We start from the raw sequence: 12684 nt of genomic DNA on the forward strand, positions 1-12684 counted from the left end.
TCTCTACTAAAAAACAAACAAAAAAACAAACAAAAATTAGCCGGGCATGGTGGCGTGCGCCTGTAATCCTAGCTACTACTCAGGAGGCCGAGGCAGGAGAATTGCTTGAACCTGGGAGTCAGAGGTTGCAGTGAGCTGAGATTGCGCCACTGCACTCCAGCCTGGGTGAAAGAGTGAGACTCCGTCTCAAAAAACAAACAAAACAAAACAAAGAAGAAGAAGGAATTTGGGAAGTGAGGTGGCAGGGCAGAGACTGGCAGCTCAGGTAGTGACCATGGCGTATCATGGCCTCATGGTGCCTCTCACTGTGATGAGCATGTTCTGGGGCTTCGTTGGCTTCTTGGTGCCTTGGCTTATCCCTACGGGTCCTTACTGGGGAGTTATCATTACCATATTGGTGACCTGTCCGGTTTTCTGCTGTCTCTTTTGGCTGATTTCAGTTCTGGCCCAGCTCAACCCTCTCTGTGGACCACAGTTGAAAAATGAAGCCGTCTGGTGTCTGAAGCATCATTGGCCTTGAGGAAGAAGATGTGCTCTACAGTGCTCAGTCTTTGAGGTCACGAGGAGAGAATGCCTTCTAGATGCAAAATCACCTCCAAACCAGACTGCCTTTCTTGACTTGCCCATTTTGGCCATCAGTTGCCTCAAATATTAGCACCACATTTAAATGTCTTATTCTACAATGTAGTGTTTTTTCCTTCACTTTTTTACACTTTAATGAATTATGTGCCTACTTAAACTGAACTGTGCTGACTCCACAAAATGATTATGTACTCTTCTGAGATACAAGATGCTCTTCTTCTGAGAGATACGTTACTCTGTTCTTGGAATCTGGCACTTGAAGATGGCTCCTGCCTTCTCACTTGAGAATCAATGAAGTGTTTAGAAACTGCTGCAAGACAAATAAGACTCCAGTGGGGCAGTCAGTAGGAAAGCATTTTCAGAGGGAAGAGCTATGTCAACAGAATTACACCTTACTGTATTTTCAGGATAAATTTAGCATTTCTGCCATCTTTTTGGAATAAATTATTTTTCTGCTTTCTATGGGGGAAAAAAAAAGGAATTTGGGCCAGGAACTGTGGCTCATGCCTATAATCCCGACATTTTGGGAGACCGAGGTAGATAGGTCACATGAGGCCAGGAGTTCCAGACCATCCTAGGCAGCATGGTGAAACCTTGTCTACAAAAACAAAACAAAACAAAACAAAACAAAAACAAAAACAAAAATTAGCCAAGCATGGTGGCATGTGCCTGTAGTCCCCATTACTTGGGAGGCTGAGGTGGGAGGATCGCTTGAGTCCAGGAGGTGGAGGTTGCAGTGACCTGAGGTCATGCCACTGTACTCCAGCCTGGTTTAAAAAAAAAAAATTGAAAAATTTCTGGAAACAAATGATAATGTAAATACAACCTACCAAAACCTTTGGGAGGCTGGGCATGGTGCCTCATGCCTGTAATCCCAGCACTCTGGGAGGCCGAGGCAGGCGAATCACTTGAGGTCAGGAGTTCGAGACCACCTGGCCAACATGGTGAAACCCCATCCCTACTAAAAATACAAAAAGTAGCCAGGCATGGTGACAGGTGCCTGTAATTCCAGCTCCCTGGGAGACTGAGGCACAAGAATTTCTTGAACCTGGGTGGTGGAGGCTTGCAGTAAGCCGAGATCGCTCCACTGTACTCTGGCCTGGGCGACAAAGTGAGATTCTGCCAAAAACAAAGCAAAACAAAAAAAACCTTATGGGATACAGTAAAAGCAGTACTCAGAGGTAATCTTATAGCTATAAGCGCCTATGTCAAAAAGAGGAAAAACTTCAAATGAACAATCTAATAATACATCTTAAAGAATTAGAAAAGCAAGGGAAACCCAAATCTAAAATTAGAAGAAAAGAAATAATAAAGATCAGAGCAGAAATAAATGAAATTGAAATGGAGAAACAATATGAAAGATCAATGAAACAAAAAATAGTTTTTCCGAAGAGTTAAAACAAAATGACAAACCTTTAGCCAGACTAATAAAAAAAGAAGATCCAAATAAATAAAGTCAGAAATGAAAAAGGACACATTACGACTAATACAGCAGAAATTTAAAGGGTCATTAGTGGCTACTGTGCCAACTATATGCCAATAAATTGGAAAATCTAAAAGAAGTGGACAAATTCCTAGATACATACGATCTACCAAGATTGAACCATGCAGAAATCCAAAATCTGAACAGACTAATAACAAACAACGAGATCAAAATCATAATAAATAGTCTCCCAGTAAAGAAAAGCCAGGGACCTGATGGCTTCACTGCTGAATTCTACCAGACATTTAAAGCAGAACCAACTAATACCAATCCTACTCAAACTACTCAAAATAAATAAATAAATAAATAAATAAATAAATAAATAAATAAAAAAAATAAGACGAGGAGAGAATACTTCCAGAATTACTCTACGAGGCCAGTATTACCGTATACCAAAATCTGACAAAGACATATCAAGAAAAGAAAACCACGGGTTAGTATCTCTGATGAATATTGATGCAGAAATCCTCAACAAAATACTAGCAAACTGAATTCAGCAATACATTGGAAAGATCATTCATTAGAAAGAGAATAATGAGTACCCAAGGGATTTGAGTAGAGGAGGAGATATGAAGCATCATCTCAGAGAAGGGGAAAGCTGGCCCTCTAGGGAAAGAGAATAGGGCTCTGCAGAAACCAGGTTTGTGCGGGAGAATTCGTGGTAAAAGAAGTTAGTCAGCCTAGTTTATGCTGTTTTCCAGAAGATAGCTGAGTTTCAGTCAAGAGAGGGGTTGGATCTCTTTGGAGGGAGAGTGGCCACTTCCAAACTCTCTTCCACAAAGCCCTGTGTTTTGGAGTCTTTTACCCCAGGACCTAGTTTATCCAGTCTAATAGGAAACGAAAGGAAGAAAAGCTGTGAGAAGTGAGGAAGAGCAATTAGAAGACTAATTGGCTTAGTCTTGTTTTGTTTTGTTTTGTTTTGATACAGGGTCTCACTGTGTCATCCAGGCTGGAGTACAGTTGTGCAGTCTGGGCTCACTGCAACTTCTGCCTCCAGGGCTCAAACAGTCTACCCATCATAGCCTCCCAAGTAGCTGGGACCCCAGGGGTGCACCACCATGCCTGGCTAATTTTTGTATTTTTTGTAGAAATGGGGTTTCACCATGTTGCTGAGGCTGGTCTTGAACTCTTAGATACTTTTCTGGAAAAACTATCCTGTTGGATTTGAAGCTGAAGTTGAGCTTATGTATTTGTTTATTTATTTATTTATTAATGTGTCCTCATGGAGTACTTTGTATCCCATTCCTGCTTTGGTGTAGTTTTCTCAGTTGTTTTGTACACTGTATATTTCGAGGGGCCATAGGATGCCATATTTTACATCAGACACAGTATGTGATTATTTCTTGCTTCTTTGTAGCCCTGAGCTTAGACATGTCATTTAAATCCTCCACATTGTTAATTTCAGTGAATTTACCCTTGTATCTCACAGCTAAATAGACTTCTTTTTTTGTTACTTTTTGGACAGTAGGAGAGGCAAATTTGTTGAAAATAATAAAGCAAGAGTTGAATAATAGTCACATTTTTGTGTAGAATGAAGTGAAACATTCTGGATTTGTTTCTTATATTAAGCTGTGATGCTAAAGTACATGTCATTTGGGGAACTGCCATATTTGAATCACTTTTGCATACAAATTAAACATCTCATATCAAAGAATTCTTAAAAGACATGCTTTCTAATTTCTTAAAATGATGGAATTCATTTAATTTCTTATCTGACATCTCATAGAACAATTTTTAGCTTCTATGTTTGCTGCTATGACTAATTTTGGTGCTCATTTTACCTGGGCTATGAATGTACCTTTGCTGTATTTTTTAGGGCTGCAGTTGTGAGACTAACATATTCGAATGTAGTGTAAGTTAGTAATCCTTGGGAACCTAGCAAAGTATCACATTTAATTTTCTGTTAGATGAAAGAAACATGGAAACAGAATTGGAGATGGAAAGAACTGCACAAAACACAACTAATCAGAGCTGATCCCTGAAGCAGAAAAATGCAATTTAAAGTGAGCTCCCTTTGTATTTCTACTATTTGGGGAGTGTTGAAGATATGACTTTTAATAGTATAGTAACAAGTAAATAATACTAGTTATATTTAGCAAGCTCAAAATTGTAATATTGGAGTTCTCTATGCCATAACTTTTAAATTATTACAGCATCTAAAAGACCCATTTTTAATTACAGGACAGTATAACTTGGCTTCTTAAGAAAACATTCATATAGGAGGCATAGTTGTGGTTCTGTTTCAAAATGTGTGTCATATAACCCTTGATAAATGTATGTATCATCCACACTGCAGTAGATGCTTACATTAGATACAGAAGTGGGGACCTGCCACAACAGTGTGGCAGTACCTGGATTGTATGCCTCTGGCTCGGTTTTCTCTGCCTGGAATGGTTTCTCCCTCCATGTTCATCAGGTTTGGTGTGTGGTTTCCAGAGGGCAGCTGTGAGATTAGAAAAAGGGTATGCTTCTCTTTCCAGTATAGCTGCTAAGAGTCGTGGTTAAGATACCCTATATTGGTGAGAAGACACAGAGCACTATTACTGTTATCATAGGTAGGTTTCAGAATGGGAAGGCCTCTGCTGACTGCTGGTCTTTTTTTTGCACCTTCCTCTTTTAGCCACTGCCATGCAGTTGCTTGGTGGGTAGATTAAAAGGGGGAATTCAGAGGCTGATTCTGATACATCTCTGAGATGATGTATGGACCGTTATCTATAGTGATCCCGATAGTTTTTTTTTTCTTTTCTTTTGGTTAAATCTGGGATCTGGGTAAGAAGCTGTGAATTCTTTATGGGACTTGAGTCAGGTTTCTGCTTAGTAAATCTAGAAATTTTCTTATTAAATGTCAAGTATCAACTTAGGAGACAGACCTGATGGTCAGTTTACCATTGATTCTTGTGGGTCAGATATTCTGGTTGCCACGTTGCCCTTTGACTCACTGTGGCAGTTGTGCCCACCTTATCTGCAGGTAAGGGCTGCTACTGGCCTTTACTAATCCCAAATCTCATGGTTTCCACTGTGATCAGAGAACCAAATTCCATTGTTAGGATTTCTCACTGTTATCTCTGGCCTATAAAGGATAGCTACCTTAGAGCTCTTCAAAGATGCTGGTGCCCCCTTCACTAAGACGGTCTCCCAGGGTTATGTAAGAGGGATGGTTTAAGGGGTGGCTGAGCAGGCTGTACTTTGTTGAGTCATTCCAGCGTTTCCAATTTCCAGAGCTTTTAGATTCTGTCCTCTTTGGCAGTGGTTCTCAACCTTGACGGCATGTTGGTGTTAACTGAAGAGTCCCGAGGCCCCTAAATTTGAAGAGGAAAGCTTGATTTTTTATAAGGGGTTGCAGCCTGCAGGTTGGCTCTCCTGACAGGCTGGAAAGTGTGGCTTCTGGCAGAAACTGAAAGCAGGCACTTCGAGGGAGGGAAGAATGGAATAGGAATTTATGCCAAATGAGTTGGCTAAGTATACATGTTTAATAGTTATAGGAGAAGCTGTGAATATTCATGAGAGGGGTCACACACATGTGTAGAAAGTAAACATGCATGTTACATGCAGTCCATGTTCACTTTGGGGTGGAGACTTAACATTTAAGTTCATAACAATTAGGCCCTAGGTGAAGCAGAAGACGGGAAGGCACTCAGTACACAGCCTCTGTAAACCAGCCAGAACCAGTCCGTGGTCGGTGACCTCTTATCAGGAGAAAGTTACTGAAATCAGTCTCTCGTCCAATCAAAACTGTTATTTTGGCTTGTGACTAGGGGAGGTTGTCAGTTAGTCAACATCTGGCTGTCAGATGTTGGGCTGCAGTTGTTTCAGTAGTGCTTGTCTTGAGGCCAGTGCTTATTTAGCTGCTAGAGAAAAACAAAAAACCCTGTGGCAGTTAGAACATAGTTTTTATTCTTTAAGTGTAGGGTGTGTGGTCTAACCCTTGCCTAGCATGGCCTTAGGTCTTGTTTATAATTTAGCATCTTATTGCCATGACGAATCTGTTCTGTCAGTCTTATGCTCTCTATTTTAACATTTAAATAAGTTCTTATGCCCAGGCTGTACCCCATATCATGTAATCCGTATCTCTGGGGGTGGATGGAAGTGTCTGTAGTCTTTAAAGCTACAAGGGTGGTGCTAATGTGTAGGCAATATTTAGTACCACAGTAGTGATTCTTAAAGTATGCTCCTAGACCAGCAGCATGAGCATTACTTGGCAACCTGTTAGAAATGCAAATTCTCAGATCTTACCCCAAACCTGCTAAATGAGAAACTCAAGGAAGGGGTTTTGCGATCTACGTTTTTACAGACTCTTCAGTGATTCTGATGCACACTAAAATTTGAGAACCACTGCTCTAGAGTATGCTGGGGAAATTGTAGCATTTTGACTTCATTAATTAGAGGCCGTGTTTCAGTTGTCCAGCCTAGCAGACTCCCAGGTGTTTGAATCTCTGGTCTCCCAGGTGAGGCATTGTGAATGTGAGCTGCCCACCTGCTTTTGAGACTTGGTTTGATTCTCAGGGGAGATTTTTTTTCACCACTGTTTCATTTAGTATCAAGGTCTCAACATTTCTTGCCAGCCTCTCTTGCAGGCTGGTTCGTTTCTTATTCATATATCCTTGAGGTACCAATTTAATATTAATGGTCTCTTATTTGATGCTACACTATGGGCAGGAGCTGAGGGTTGTCTCTTGTTCCACTTCAGAAGGTCATTTCAAGGTCACCAAGAGTTTAGCATATCTCCCCTCACCCCCACCCGGGGTTAAAGTATCCTGATTTTCTGTTGCCTCTATTTGTTCCCTGTTGTTCTCTATCTCTCTGTTGTCCTGGTTTCTCTCTGTTTCCCCTTTTCTGTCAGTTTTCTTCTTTTCTATTTTTGATCTTTGAAGTTTTCTTAATTTCTTGCAAATTTAGGTATGCATTTTATAAAGATATTTTATCTAGCATTTTTTGTTTCTTTCAGTGGGAGTAATATTCAGAAGATTTTGTCTGCTATTTACCAGAAATGGAAAAAGTAATTTTATTTGAGTAATCTGCTTTTGAACTATAGATTAATTACAGATTTATTGCAATTTGACCCAATTTCTTGACTTAGTCTGCATGGCAGATTGATCAGTATACTTTTTAAAATGAAAACAGTTTTTTAAAAGAGTAGTTTTAGGTTTACATCAAAATTGAGAGAAAGGCACAAAGACATCTCATATACCCCTGCCCTCACACATGTACAGCCTCTCCTATTAATATCCTGCACCAAAGCGGTGCATTTGTTCTAGTCAATAAACCTACATTGACACATTATTGTCACCCAAAGTCTATAGTTTACATTGTGCTTTGCTCTTGGTGTTATACATTTCTTTGGGTTGAGAAGAATGTATGAAAACATGTATCTACCATTATAGTATAATACAGAGTATTTTCACTATCCTACAAATCCCCTGTGCTCTGCCTATTTTTTATTTTTCCTTTCCCCTAACCCCTGGCAGTCATTGACCTTTTTACCGTCTTCATGGTGTTGCCTTTTCCAGAATGTTGTATACAGTCTACGGTTCATGTGCTGCTTTTCTGGTGATTGGTGCTTTGCAACCCTGGTGTCAGATCCATGACATAAATGTTGGTACAGATCTTAGCTGCTATACAAATGCTCCTCTACCCTAAGATATGGATGCAATAGTTTACTGTTTTATTAACAATTCTTTTAAAGTAGTAGAACTCCTTCATGACTACCTCTAGCTAGAGTGATGTTTTTGAATTGAATGATTAGGGTTATCTCTCAGTCAGGATAGGCTAGCTTATGTTATGGTAACAAAAACCATCAAAATCTCAGAGGGTTGCTGCAGGCCTAACTGGCTCTTGTGGGCAGCTGACCTCAGCACTCCAGGCTGCTTTCATCTTATGTGGCACTTCTATCCAGCATAGTGCCTTAACAGTTTCCAGAGGAAGAGACAGAGGAAGAGAGTATGGAAAATTGCACATAGGAGTACATACATCATTTCCACTTTCAGTTAATTGGCTAGAACTAGTCACATGGCCCTACCTGACTCTAAGGGGGCTGGGAAATGTTTTTGTGTCCAGGAAGGGCAGGAAACTGGACAGCGCTATCTATTACTTTTTAAGGTTGATTCTGCCTAACTTAGGCATAAAGGATATTTATTAGAAGAAAATGAGCAAGGTCAAAGGCTCCAAGAGAAGATTGGAATAGTCAGCTATTCCTGGCAGCTAGACCTGGCAGCTCCCGATGGTTTCTGGACCTGGACTCCCCTGGAGTCCTGTTTGGGGATACTGCTAGAAGGAAAAAGTGAACTTCAGCTATTCCTTCACTCTGTGTCACTCCATTCCAGGTTCAGATTCCTGAGCAAGAGCCTTGCTGGCTGAAACTTAGGCTGTAGGACGAAAGGTGTTTCTGAAGAGAGCCAGGGACCCTTTCAGGTTTTGTATTTGAAGGGCGGAATGTCTGATTTGCTGTTCTACAGACCAGGCACAGTGCAGGAAAGGTGTTTCCTCAGAAGGAAGGTGAGTGGTGTTAGGAAGAGGGACTGGATGACTGGTGACCAAAAAATGGCAGATTTCTTTTGTAGTTGACATTTGTTGATGTCTAATTAAAAAAATTGGGGAAGTATATAAAGTTTGTATACCTAGTATCTCCAAACTTTTTAAATGACTGTGAAAGACTATGAGAAATCTACTTATGCATTTTTCTTGCTTTTCCTGACAGTTCATTATCTTTAAGAGAAGGAATCTACCAGTTATAGGTTGTTTGTTTACATTTAGGCCTCAATAGGGAAGTGACAAGATAGCAGTCCTTGCTTCTCCTTGATTTAGCTTTAGGAATTAGATGTCACTTACAGATGCCAGTTTGAATGCATTTAGCCAGTTATGCAGAGAATTAGCGATAATGTTGAAATTTTGATCTTGGTCCAGATGTCACCAAAGAGATCTTATAGACAACCTTGCAAGGACATTTTCAGAGTTATTAATTACAGAACAGAATTTTATTCTCTTCAGTTTCATTATCTGTCTCCCCTGGCATTATTGGCCTTTCCTTATCTGTTCAGTATGTCCATTTTCTTTTTTAACCAACACTTGTGAAACCGAGAGTTTGAAGTTTCAAGCTGACAGATGTGATTTTTCTTGCCAAGGCTTAATAAAATATACAGCATCCAAAGGATTCTAAGATTTAATAGAAATAAAATAGAACATGGATTAAAAAAGGAGTGGGGATTATGAGGTTTACAGTGTTCTTATTTTATGTGCCCTAGCTATGTTTGGGACATTGAAAGTAGTGTACTAAGAAACCACTTAGAACAAAGGGCAAAGTGGTATCAAAGAGAATTCCGTCTTCATTCGGAATTGTGGAATGCCTCTTATTTCAGAGGTTAGGGAAGAATACCGAATTATTTTAAAAATTGTGTTGTTGGTGTAATTACTACTATATCTCCCATTGGTAGTAGTTAAGTAGGGTTTTAAAATGTCCCTTTGACCTAGTAAAACACTAACCATAATAGGAAATGCCTGATATATTCTGAATCTGGAGCTTAATTCCGTTTCTTTTTGTAGCTGTTAAATGTATATCCACTAACATGGAAGTTTAACAACTATATTTTGAGAGTCAAGAGCAAGCAAATATGTCTTTGCAAGTGTCAGAATATTAGTTGTATAACTGCAGAACTTCCACATTTATTAGAATTAGCTTTCTAATTCATCATCTTCCTGTCTTTGACGTAAGAGATGCAGTCCAGGGCATATGAGATTGAAGCACATTTGACCTTTTCATATCTGTCAGATGACTTCAGACAAAGCCAAAAAGGCCTGGCTCCTCCCAGTCATATTTGTTATAAAATAGGTTTTGATTTCAAAGAAGTAGTTTGGAAAATGGCAGTACAGTCTTAAATTACTATTTGCAGTATTCAGCCAACCAGTCATGCCTGTGGCTGCCCAAGAATAGTTTCCGTTAGGTTAATAGAACCAGTTATGGTATAGATATGCCTCAAAGCATAATGGTATTAGAAATAAGACCAAAAAACTCATTTTCCTTCTTGTGTGGTTTTCAAAAAATTCACACAATAATAGCATGATACTTGAATATCCTATTTTTATCTTTTAGTTTCAATGGTAAAATTTTTTTTTTTTTTTTTTTTTTGAGACGAAGTCTTGCTCTGTTGCTCAGGCTGGAGTGCAGTGGCATGATCTTGGCTTGCTGCAACCTCTTCCTCACAGGTTCAATTGATACTCTGGTCTCAGCCTCCCGAGTAGCTAGGACTACAGGTGTGTGCCACCATGCCTGGGTAATTTTTGTATTTTTGGTGGAGACAAGGTCTCACCAGGTTGGCCAGGCTGCTTTTGAACTCCTGACCTCAGGCGATCTGCCCGCCTCGGCCTCCCAGGGTGTTGGGATTACAGGTGTGAGTCACCACACCTGGCCTCAATGTTAGGATTTTTAACAGTAATTTTAATGTTAGAAGTCCAGGAGGATTTTTAGACTAGAGGAAAACATGCATAATAATGATATACACATGTTCCTTGGACTTCTGAGTTTGAAGAACTAAATCTATTTTACCTTATTCATTTAGTATTGGCATTTTCAACTGCCATTGTACCTAGGTCAACAGATACATTTTTTACCCTTGGTATTTGTTATTTTTGTGTCATATTTTTTCCTTATTCTTATATTTTACTTTTTATTATTATTTCTTTAAATTTTAATGCAACAAATGGAAAATCTGTACAAATAACCTTGAGGAGAACCATTATCTGTTGAATACTTTTTAATGCTATCCAAAGTTAACTTTTGCAAGTGAGATGTGAGGTTGCTGTGGCATTACTGGAATAAATTATATGATGTGTGTCTATTTACAAGACACTGAGTTCCAAAGCAATTTCTATTATGCTGGAGGCAGTCCAGACAGTTTTATCACTTTAAGGGACTGTAGCATTAAAATGTTTTAAATTTCCAGTGACGCTTGCTGACACAAAATACCAGTGGATTATAAAATGGAGAAATGCTGTGAATCCCTGCCACTAACTTTGTAAAGCAGAAAGCCAGATCTGGGTTTTGAATTTAATATGAGGTTGACAGTTTTTTAAATTAAACTTTTTATTTTGAGATAATTCTGGATTCATGCCCAGTTGTGATCCAACATTGGGGATCAAATTTCAACTTGAGAGTTGTAGGGGACAAATATCAAAACTATATAAGAAATAATACAGAATAATAATAGTTTCTCTCTGTAAGAAATAATAGATCCTGTGTATACTTCATCCAGTTTTCCCCAATGGTAATGTTTTAAAAAAGTGTAGTACAATATTACAACCAGAATATTGACATTGAAACAGTTAAGGAAAAGAAGAGTTTCGTCACTGCAAGGGTCCCTCATATTCCCTTTTTATGATCCTATCCTCTTACCCTACTGCATGTGCTGCCCTCTACCCCCGAAGCCAATCTGTTTTCCATTCATATATTTTTGTCATTTTGAGAATGTTGTATAAATAGTCATATGGTTTGTAACCTTTTGTGGTTGGCGGTTGACTTTTTTCATTTGGCATAATTTTCTGGAGATTCGTCTAGGTTGTTGGATGTATCAGTTGTTTGTTCATTTTTATTGGTGTGAAGTATTCTGTGGTATGGTTGAATCACAGTTTGTTTAACCACTTACCCATTGAAAGATATCTGGGTCATTTCCAGTTTTGACAATTACAAATAAAACTACTATAAACATCCATTTACAGATGTTTGTGTGGACAAAAGCCTTCCTTTCTCTTGGATAAATGCTCAGGAGTGCAGTGGCCGGGTCCTGTGGTAGTTGCATATTTAGTTGCTGTTTTTTTTTTTTTTTTTTAAAGAAAAACGGCCAGAGTTTCCCGAGTGACTGTACTGTTTTACATTCTCACCAGCAACGTATAAGTGATTCTGTTTCTCATCATCCTTGGCAGCTTTTGGTGTTGTCACTATTTTTTATTTTTACCATTCTGATGAATGTGTAGTGATATCTTATTTTGGTTTTAATTTATATTTCCCTAGTTGCCAACAATGTTGAACATCTTTTTATGTGCTTATTTGGTGGCTGCATATCCTCTTTGGTACAATGTCTCTGTGCTTTTGGTGTCAAGTGTGCTTTTTAACCTAGTACTAGAACCTGAAGACGTTATCCTGTATTTTCTTCTGGAAGCTTTATAGTTTTATGTTTTAAATTTAAGACTATGATCCATTTTGAGTTAATTTTTTGTGTCAAGTGCCACATTTAGGTCAAGATTCACTTTTTGCTTTCCTATGGATGCCTGGTTGCTTCAGCACTATTTATTGAAAAAGTTGACTTTTCTCCGTTGACTGCCTTTGCACCTTTGTAAAAAATCACTTGGCTATTCTTGTGTGGAGCTATTTCTGAATTCTGTTTGGTTCCATTGATCTATGTGTCTACCCCACCAGTAATGCCTGTGTTAGCCTGTTTTGCTTTGTTATAAAGTAATACCTGAGGCAGGGTAATTTATAAAGAAAAGAGGTTTATTTGGCTCACAATTCTGCAGGCTATAGAAGCATGGTGTCAGCATCTGCTTCTGGTGAGGGCTTCAGGCTGCTTCCACTCATGGCAGAAGGTGAAGGGGAATAGACATCACATGGTGGGAGAGGACGAAAGAGAGAGGAG

General features: G+C 39.1%; 1 protein-coding gene and 1 pseudogene across 5 annotated transcripts in view; both read left to right on the forward strand.

Moving 5' to 3' along the window:
- Window positions 1–12684, forward strand: part of ULK4 (unc-51 like kinase 4) — a 696865-nt gene that overhangs the window by 110549 nt on the left and 573632 nt on the right. The window lies entirely within an intron of this gene.
- LOC112618951 lies at window positions 234–1350 on the forward strand (annotated as a pseudogene). Its single transcript, XR_003118147.1, has one exon. The product of XR_003118147.1 is annotated as a V-type proton ATPase subunit e 1 pseudogene (transcript).

The sequence above is a fragment of the Theropithecus gelada genome, chromosome 2 (genome assembly GCF_003255815.1).
Source record: "Theropithecus gelada isolate Dixy chromosome 2, Tgel_1.0, whole genome shotgun sequence".
NCBI classification, from domain to species: domain Eukaryota; kingdom Metazoa; phylum Chordata; class Mammalia; order Primates; family Cercopithecidae; genus Theropithecus; species Theropithecus gelada.